Source organism: Hyperolius riggenbachi, chromosome 4 (genome assembly GCF_040937935.1).
Source record: "Hyperolius riggenbachi isolate aHypRig1 chromosome 4, aHypRig1.pri, whole genome shotgun sequence".
Classification (NCBI taxonomy): domain Eukaryota; kingdom Metazoa; phylum Chordata; class Amphibia; order Anura; family Hyperoliidae; genus Hyperolius; species Hyperolius riggenbachi.
In genome coordinates, this window is record NC_090649.1 from 126,764,363 (window position 1) to 126,774,546 (window position 10,184).

The following is a 10,184-nucleotide window of genomic DNA, read 5'->3' on the forward strand; positions in this document are numbered from 1 at the left end:
GAGTATCTTATGTTGTGTACCCGAGCTTCGGCTCAGGTACTCTTTAAAGAATGTCAGTTGCCTGGCAGTCATGTTGATCCTTCAGGCTGCAGTAGCATCTGAATCACACACCTGAAACAAGCATGCAGCTAATATGGCCAGACTTTAACTAAAGCCCTCGATGTTCATACATGTTCTGGACATGTGGATCATCATCATTGCTTTGCGCTGATACATAAGCAATTCATACTATATTTGCAACCTGTAATACCAGAAACTCAGAAACACTGCTTATTTTTTATTGTTAGTCAAGAGGAATGGAATGTGCCATTTTCAAAGATATTATCTTTGGAAAAGTCAGTCACATGACTGCACAATGTATGCAGCCACCTGGAAAGTGTAATTAGGCTTTTTCCAGCACAGAACCATCATCTGACTTTGCCCACCTCCTCCCTCTGCTCCCGGTGGTGGAGCACAGGGAAAGAATAGATAAAGTCAGAGGGAAGGCTGCTCTTTTTTTGATCACTTCAGGTGATAGTTTGCCAACACAGTTTAGACCTCTACTGAGGAGTATGTACTTTGCTATGGCAAGAGGAGATTGGATAATAAACAGGTGGGCAAGAAAACACGATACTGGATGAAGAGGGGAACCTACTGTAAGTGACAACTGTGCAGATAATTTGGTAGCTTAAATCTTCCTTTCAAGTTGTGATCATCTCATGGCTACTAGTTCCTTAAAGGGAACCTAAAGCAAAAAAAGAGTTTCACTTACCTGGGGCTTCCACCGGCACCCTGCAGCCATCCTGGAACGATCCTTCGGCTAAGTTTCATTTTCCACTGACTGGCCAGACAATGGAAACTGCACCTGCACAGCCCTGGCCGCGTGCGTCCTCGATCACGCTCCCATCTCCAGGAGTGTTCTGTGCTGTACAAGATTCGAGTGTACTGCACACGTGCAGGACACTCCCAGCAGCCGGAGCGTGATCGAGGATGCGCGCGGCCACCGGCCAGGGCTGCACAGACACAGTTTCCATCGTCCAGTGGAGGGACCAGAGGATCGTTCCAGGATGATGCAGGTGCAGGGTGACTGCAGGGTGCCGGTGGAAGCCACAGGTAAGTGAGACTATTTTTTAACTTTGCTTTAGGTCCCCTTTAAAGGACAACTGAAGTGAGAGAGAAATGAAGGCTGACATATCTATTTCCTTTTAAACAATATCAGTTGCCTGATATAATGCATTGTATGTGTAGTACAGATAATTCGTGGTACATTAGTAGCAAAGAATAGAGTCTCATGCTTTTAGTTATATAGCCTTTTTTTAATAGCATTGCAACATTTGCAGTTTACAAACTACACTCTGTATTTTAAACTATGAAAAAGCTCAGAGCTAATGACCCTTTGAACTTTAAAACCTTAAACAGGTTGAGATAAGTGCTTCAGAAAAAAGCACTGTAGCAATCAAGCTTGGTCAGAGAGCTCAGAGAAGCTCTTTTGCATAGATAACAACTGAAGTTATGAGACTCATATCTGAGCTACTAATGTTCTATTTCTTAGCTGTACTACACATACAGATCATGATATCAAAAGTTTATTTTCACTTCAGATTCCCTTTAAAGAGGAGCTGTCAGCCATACTATCTCAGAAAAAAACCCACATATATAAGTAGATAAATACTTGCTCCACTTACATAACATATGTATTGCACTGCCCACGTTTTAATTGATTTTTCTATAATAAAAAAAAGAGAAAATCCTTCTTAGGATTCTCCATTTTATCTGTGTCTATGTTGAAGCCAATCCTGATGTCATTTCCTCCCTTACTCTGCTCTGCCTGATTGTGTATGCATTGCCCACCCTCCTTCCAGTCTTCAGGCACTCCCACCCAGCTCTGTAGCTGCCCGCCCAAGCCAATCAAACATCTGAACAGCATAATTCATAGTCACTGCTAATAAGTGAGGTTTATAGCAATTTAGTGCTAGTTTTCTGTACAGAACAATACATATATACCTATATAGGTCTGTTGTATGATAAGCAGAAAAGTTAGCCTGCTGTTAAAGTTTATTTGTGTGTAGAGTAACAGCCTGCAGCATCAGCTATAATATAGCTAGCTAAGCACAGGACATTACAGGGTTAATCTGAGTACTCCAGTCACCTGACACTCTAGTCCAATCAGAACCCAGCCTCACTCTGAGATCTTCTAGAATCTTCTATCCAGACATGCCAGCAGCCATCTTACAGACAGAATCTTCAGAGCTTATGAGAGAGACAGAGCAGAGAAACTGCCCTTAAGATCCTATGAGGCCAAAATAGGTGAGCTATCTTGGTTTATGTATACTGATTCATGCTGCTAATGACAATGTTAGTGGTTATATGTTAGAGTCTATACTGAATACTGTTTTGTATGTTTGCCCCTAGTTCTACCGCTCTCTATGCTTGAAATCGCTTTCTACCACTTGAAACTGCTAAGATCACATTCTACCATGTTCAGCCACCAATATTACTAAAACTGTGATCATCTTTATTCCTGATTCCCTATCCTGATGATGTTACCAATAAAGAAAGTTATTTTTGTACCAGCGGTATGTTCTTAAAGTCTTTTAAGGATCCGAGGACAGTTACAGTAGAACTATTACCCTCTGAGGAGGCGAGAAGACACACCTCATCAGAGCTAGAGCAGAAGCCATACCAAGTGTGCCTCAGAGTGTAATTGCAAAGCCCTTAAAGTGACAGCACACAAAAGTTCAAAAAGCACTTTAAAGCTAACCTGCCTTCCCTGTGGCCACAGAGTTCACAAAACACCACAGTAGAAGCAGAAATAGAGCCAAGTATTGCACCCAAGTAGATGTATGCCTTTCCTGCGGCCTTCAGAGTCACAATATTGCCACAGTGAGAGTGCACATATTGACAGGCGCGCCACCACACAGAGTGAAACAACCACATGCTGCAATTCACCCCGAGCAACCGCACACAATCAGAGCAACAGACACTCACAGCTGCATCTCTGCAAGTAAAGACACAGACAGTCTGCATCCTGTAAGCAACTACAAGCAAGCCAAAGTCCCTGCATCTACATATGCAAAGACTGATCCTGAGTGATTCCTAACTTCTGTTTCAAAAGAGACACTAATATTAAATCAGCAGTCAAGTCACTGTATCCTGCTCTTCATAATAAGGTCAGAGTTTCCTGTTTATTCCTTATTGATGATTATGTGCTGAATTTGGCACATCAAGAGACATTTGCATTATAAGGACTTTATGTTTATTTGAACAAAGTTATTATTCCTTTGTGTTTAACTGCTATTTAACTATTTCAGGTCAACATGTCTGTTTATAGTATTTCAATGCCATTGTTAGAGGGTGAAGAGTTAAATAGTGAGAGATATTCCTTACAGCAGAAGGTATTAGAGTTGAGGGAAACCTTAGAGGCAGAGACAAATCCTGATAAGATAGAAAGGATAAATTGTGACCTAAAAGAGTACCTGTCTAAGATAGAGAATTTAGAAGTTGAGCTTAGGGAGTCTCAGGCAGTCTCAGAACAGATAGGCCAGTTGAGACAGTCATCTCGTGAGAGAAGACCTACCCCAAAAATGCTAGAATATATGCAACAAGAGGCTGCACAAAGAGAAAGGAAATTCAACCAAATGTACATAAAATGGAAGACGCCCACCAATGAGGTTCGCATGAAGCTAAAACTAGAGTGTGCAGAGGATGAATTATCCAACATGATGGATGCTGTACAGAAGCATGAGTTAGATATGAAGACAATATATGATGAGCTAAGGTCACACACAGCACCCTCCCAGGACATTAAGAGGAAGATCGACACCTGCACTGCAATAACAGCAGATTTATTAGAGCTTATGAGAATACGATCAATTGAAACCGACTTTGATGCAGAGACAGAGAGGACAAGGCTACTACAGCTTTATAAAAGGGATTATGCCAAGTCTGTATATGGATCAACAGTTTCAAGAGTAACCTCTTCTAGCAAGCATTCTAGCCACTTATCTAAGTGCACAAGTACCTCAGCCAAAAGGGTAGAAGCATCTGCACAACTTGCCGCTAAAAGAGCTGAGATTGAGATGGAAGCTGCAATTGATGCACAACGTCTACAGTTAAAAAAGTTGAAAAACCAAAGAGACATTGAGGTCATGGAAGCTAAACATAGGGTATATGCTGAGGAGGAAATTAAAGGAGAATTGTGATAGATCCAGAGCAGCACTACATGAGAGAACAGATCCCTGTCCTTCTGTCCTCACTGAGGAAAATAGAAAGAAATCTAAATCCGTGTGCAGTGAGAGAACAGATTCCTGTCGTTCTATCCCCACAAGTCATCATAGTGACCAAGAAAATGTTGCAGCTATTGCTCAAGCAATACATGAGACAATGGTTCTTACAAGACTTCCAACTCCTGAACCCACTGTATTCTCAGGAGACCCATTGAAGTTCATAGAGTGGAGTACAAGCTTTGAAGCACTTATTGCACGTCGCTGCCCCAATTCAGCAGACAAGTTGTTCTACCTACAGAAGTATGTTAGTGGAGAAGCAAAGAGTGCTCTTGAAGGTAGCTTCTACAGGAAAGATGAAGAAGCCTACAAACAAGCATGGGAAAAACTGAATGCAAGGTATGGTCATCCCTTTGTAGTACAGCGAGCCTTCAGAGAAAGACTTAACAGTTGGCCAAAGATAGGCGCTAAAGAGTACGTTAAGCTTAGAGAGTATGGTGACTTCCTGCAAGCATGTAGCAACGCCATTCCATACGTAAAAGGTTTGCAAGTACTGAATGACTGTGAAGAAAATCAGAAAATGTTACTTAAGCTACCTGACTGGGTGACCTTAAGATGGAATCGTCATGTAACTAAACAGTTAGACCAAGGCAAGGAGTATCCCGGCTTTGAAGAGTTTTCTTCGTTTGTCAATACAGAAGCACGCATAGCATGCAATCCAGTGTCATCCCTCCACATTCTGAAACCTTTGGAAGGAAAGCCAACAAGAGAGGTAAAGCGTGCAAAGGCAACTTCATTTGCAGTCAATGCAGTGGATAAAGGCAATGATACCAAGGAGAGTAAGCCTAAGGTCACTGATGTGAAGAACAGAGAGAAAGTAGAGACGGATAGTCGCACATCTCTTCAATGCATGTTCTGTGGAGAGAACCACTCCATCTACAAATGCCAACAAATGAAGGAAAGGTCTGTAGAGGAGAAGAAAAAATTCATACTGGATAACCAGCTCTGTTTTGGGTGCCTACGAAAGGGACACAGTGCTAAGGACTGTAAGAGAAGAGCCACCTGTGGCATTTGTAAAGGACGTCACCCAACCCCATTACATGAGGAGCACCCAAAGAAAGATAAAGCTTCAACACCCAGTACTCTCATTGAGGGAGAAAGCGTATCCACATTATCCTGCTGTATGGTTGAAAGTGAGAGCAAGAATACTTCAATGATCATCCCAGTGTGTATCTCATCTCCAGGAACAGGAAGTAAGGAGGTACTTGCTTATGCACTATTAGATACACAAAGCAGTAACACTTTTATTGACCAAGAGGTCTGTCAGAAATTGCAAGTAGCCATGGAGCCAGTGAAGCTTAAGCTCTCAACAATTATGGGAAAAGACTCATTGGAAGATAGTCAAAGAGTCACAGGACTAAAAGTCAAGGGACTATGCTCAGATGTCAGAATAGATCTACCTCCGGTCTATACAAGAGACTTCATACCCCTTGATCGTGAACACATACCTACCTGTGAAACAGCTAAAAAGTGTAAGCACCTATCAGTAATCTCTCATAAAATACCCCCTCTGAAGGAGTATGGTGTTGGGCTCCTGATAGGTTATGACTGTTCTAAAGCACTGATGCCACGACAAATAATCGCAGGAGGGGATGATGAACCATATGCCATCAAAACGGATTTAGGATGGAGCATTGTTGGAGGGGCACAACAGGCTGCAAGCTCAACACAAGTAACCGGGTTATGTCATCGCATATCTGTCAAGATGTCACCAACTCCAAGTCCTGCTACAGTAATCAAGATCCTTGAGTCTGACTTTGCAGACACCAGTTCAAAAGAAAGGAGCATATCTCAAGAAGATATAAAATTCCTACACATCTTGGAAGGAGGCATTGAGCAAAACCAACAAGGACATTTAGAGATGCCCTTACCTTTCAGAAAACACCCTTACCTTCCAGACAATAGGAATCTCGCCTTAGTACGACTAAGACGTTTGGAGAGGAAGCTGGGAAGAGAGCCAAAATTCAAAAGTGACTATTTTAAGTTTATGGAAGGCATCATCCAAGACGGAGATGCAGAAAGAGCTGACAATCAACTAGACCTGGGAAAAGTTTGGTACATTCCACATCAAGGTGTCTATCACTCGAAGAAACCAGACAAGATCAGAGTGGTATTTGACTGCTCAGCAAGGTATGATGGTGTTGCATTGAACGATTATCTGCTAACGGGACCAGACCTCACGAATATGCTGTCTGGAGTTCTCTGTAGATTTCAGAAATACCCTATTGCTGTCATGTGTGACATTGAAAAGATGTTCCATAGGTTTCACGTGAAAGAAGAAGATAGAGATTTCCTGAGGTTCCTATGGTGGGAGAATGGAAATACTAATACAGAGCCTGTAGAATATCGCATGAAAGTTCATCTGTTTGGAGCAGCATCATCCCCAGGTTGTGCCAATTATGGTATGAAACACCTTGCCAGTCAAAACGAAAGAAGTTATCCATCTGCAGCAAACTTCATTAAGAAAAACTTTTATGTCGACGATGGACTTATAAGCCTGGAATCTGCTGACTCAGCAATCAAATTAGTGAAAGAAACCCCCCAAGAGTTGTGCACAAAGGGAAATCTGCACCTTCACAAATTCATCTCAAACAACAGAGAAGTGTTGGAATCCATTTGTGAATCTGAACGTGCATCAGCAATGGAAAATGTAGACCTCAACTATGATGATCTTTCAGTCCAGAATGCACTTGGCCTGAGGTGGGATGTTGAAAAGGATGAGTTCTTCTTTAAGGTCTCTATTAAAGAGAAACCAGCAACAAGACATAATATTCTCTCCATGGTAGCTTCTGTGTATGATCCATTGGGATTCTTAGCCCCAGTGATCCTCAGAGGAAAAGGAATACTCCAAGAGCTGTGCAGGCAGAAGCTAGGTTGGGATGACTCTATAACAGAAGAACTGAGGCCAAGGTGGGAGAGTTGGATTAAGGATTTGCCAGATCTTGAAGGGGTCAGAATACCAAGGTGCTTTGCATCCTACAACTTTGGAAAGTATGACAGAATTGAACTGCATCACTTCTCAGATGCTAGTACTTACGGTTATGGCCAATGTTCCTACATCAGGGTGATAAGAGATGAAAAGGTACATTGCTCCCTTGTCATGGCCAAGACCAGAGTTGCACCTATCAATGTTCTCACAATACCAAGACTGGAACTAGCAGCTGCTGTAGTTACTGCTTCAATGAGCAAGTTCCTGAGAGATGAATTAGAGTTCAAGATAGATGAAGAGTACTTTTGGACAGACTCACAGGTGGTTCTAGGCTACATAAATAATGAAGCTCGAAGATTTCATGTCTTTGTGGCGAACAGAGTTCAAAGAATTAGAGAAATTACTAATCCAGACCAGTGGTACTACATTGAGTCAGAAAAGAACCCAGCTGATCATGCTTCAAGAGGTCTTAAAGTTTCAGTAATGAAGGACTCAAACTGGTTCACAGGCCCAAAGTTCCTATGGGAAAGGAAAATAGTACCCAAGAAAGGTTTCCTAGAGCTATCAATATGTGATCCTGAAGTGAAAGTCATTCAGGCCTTAAACACAACAGCCAAGGACCAACAATGGCATACTCCTAGGAGAAATGTTCAAATAAACGACATAGTGATGGTCAAAGAAGAGGACATACCCAGAAATCGATGGAGAATTGCTAAAGTTCTTGAAGTTCTGAAAGACAAAGATGGAATGGTGAGAAGAGTGAAATTACAGATGGGAGATTCCAAATTAAGTAAGAGAGGAGAACGTCTCACCACTCCACTCATACTAGAACGTCCTATCCAAAAATTGGTTGTCCTTATTGAGAATAATAAAGGCCATTCCAAAACGCCTAGCAAGAAGGAAGAAGTAAAATTCCCTTAATTTATGCAACCCAACTCAACAATTAAAGCATAAATTAGAGGTAATTTGGTGGGAGTGTAGCTGCCCGCCCAAGCCAATCAAACATCTGAACAGCATAATTCATAGTCACTGCTAATAAGAGAGGTTTATAGCAATTTAGTGCTAGTTTTCTGTACAGAACAATACATATATACCTATATAGGTCTGTTGTATGATAAGCAGAAAAGTTAGCCTGCTGTTAAAGTTTATTTGTGTGTAGAGTAACAGCCTGCAGCATCAGCTATAATATAGCTAGCTAAGCACAGGACATTACAGGGTTAATCTGAGTACTCCAGTCACCTGACACTCTAGTCCAATCAGAACCCAGCCTCACTCTGAGATCTTCTAGAATCTTCTATCCAGACATGCCAGCAGCCATCTTACAGACAGAATCTTCAGAGCTTATGAGAGAGACAGAGCAGAGAAACTGCCCTTAAGATCCTATGAGGCCAAAATAGGTGAGCTATCTTGGTTTATGTATACTGATTCATGCTGCTAATGACAATGTTAGTGGTTATATGTTAGAGTCTATACTGAATACTGTTTTGTATGTTTGCCCCTAGTTCTACCGCTTTCTATGCTTGAAATCGCTTTCTACCACTTGAAACTGCTAAGATCACATTCTACCATGTTCAGCCACCAATATTACTAAAACTGTGATCATCTTTATTCCTGATTCCCTATCCTGATGATGTTACCAATAAAGAAAGTTATTTTTGTACCAGCGGTATGTTCTTAAAGTCTTTCAAGGATCCGAGGACAGTTACAAGCTCTACTATAGAAAGTGCATTGTCTCAGCATGAGAAATATTGGACATTGGACAATCAGAAAGGAACAGAGGTGTGGGAGGGGAAAATAGTGGTGAATGAGGTTTAAGCCAATCAGGCTGCATTGGTTAAAGGGGAATTTCAGCCTAAACAATCATACTGCCATTAAGTTACATTAGTTATGTTAATTAAAATAGATAGGTAATATAATCTCTTACCCACCCTGTTTTAAAAGAACAAGCAAATGTTTGTGATTTCATGGGGGCAGCCATTTTTGTCGTGGGGGCAGCCATATTTTTGGTTGAAAGGAGGTGACAGGGAGTATGTGACACAGTTCCAACTGTCCTGTGTCCTGATCACCCCTCCCAGCTGCGCGCGCTAAGCTTCAAATCTAAAATGAAAAAAAAAATTGCACTAAAACAGCAGAACGAGAACAACAACATCAGAAATCCCATCATGCTTTGCACAGCATCAGGGGAAAAATGCCCAGGCAGTTTTTTTCTGTGCAGCTAAAAATGAGACTTGGGTAACAAAAACAAAGTTCTGATGCCGTGAAACTGTTAAAGAAACCCCAAGCCTTTTCAGTGTTGCTGAGTAGATTTTTAGGCTGGAGGTTCACCTTAAGTCTGAAACTAAGTAAAGAAGCAGAAAAAAAACCCAGCATGCCCTGTAACTTCCTTTGTGTGGCAATGTACCAAATAAGATTCAGGTAAACTGGGGAATGATAATTTATCAACAAGAAAAGTAATAGTGATTTTAACTTTTGGATTGCCTGGGTAGCATCCTGATTACTCGTTTACCAGATAAAAATAAATAGATTTTTGATTTTATGCCCAACAGTTACACTTTAATGTTATGATACTTGGGAGGTGACTCCTTAATAGTACAGACCAGGCCTCTTTTTCCTTCCTCAATGCCTTTACTTAATGATTAAAGCTTCCTGTGGCACTGGAGGTTACTGTTAATACTGAAAAATGGTTCCTGTACTGACACTGCTAATTAATGGAAACTCTTACATGTAATAATTTCTGGTCTATGTGAAAAGAAACAAAGCGCAGTCAGTGTGCTATAAAACCAAACTGCCTTCCTAAATGTGGGAATATATGGCTTTTAACTGACTGAACAATTATGAGTGTGTGGGCCTTGAACTACGAGCATTATCACTGACCTCTTTTGGAGAACATTTTCCAGCCTGTGCACTGCAGAATAAATATGCTCAGCATGAGAAACCAGCTGCCTATCAACACCACAGGGTAGTTCAAGGACAAAAAGGACAGTTTTTGAATA

General features: G+C 41.3%; 1 long non-coding RNA gene across 1 annotated transcript; it reads left to right on the top strand.

Moving 5' to 3' along the window:
- Positions 1-7,751: 7,751 nt before the first annotated feature.
- LOC137570510 (uncharacterized) lies at positions 7,752-8,851 on the top strand. Its single transcript, XR_011031069.1, has 2 exons — positions 7,752-8,588; positions 8,694-8,851. It is a non-coding gene; the product is annotated as an uncharacterized lncRNA (long non-coding RNA).
- Positions 8,852-10,184: the final 1,333 nt, after the last annotated feature.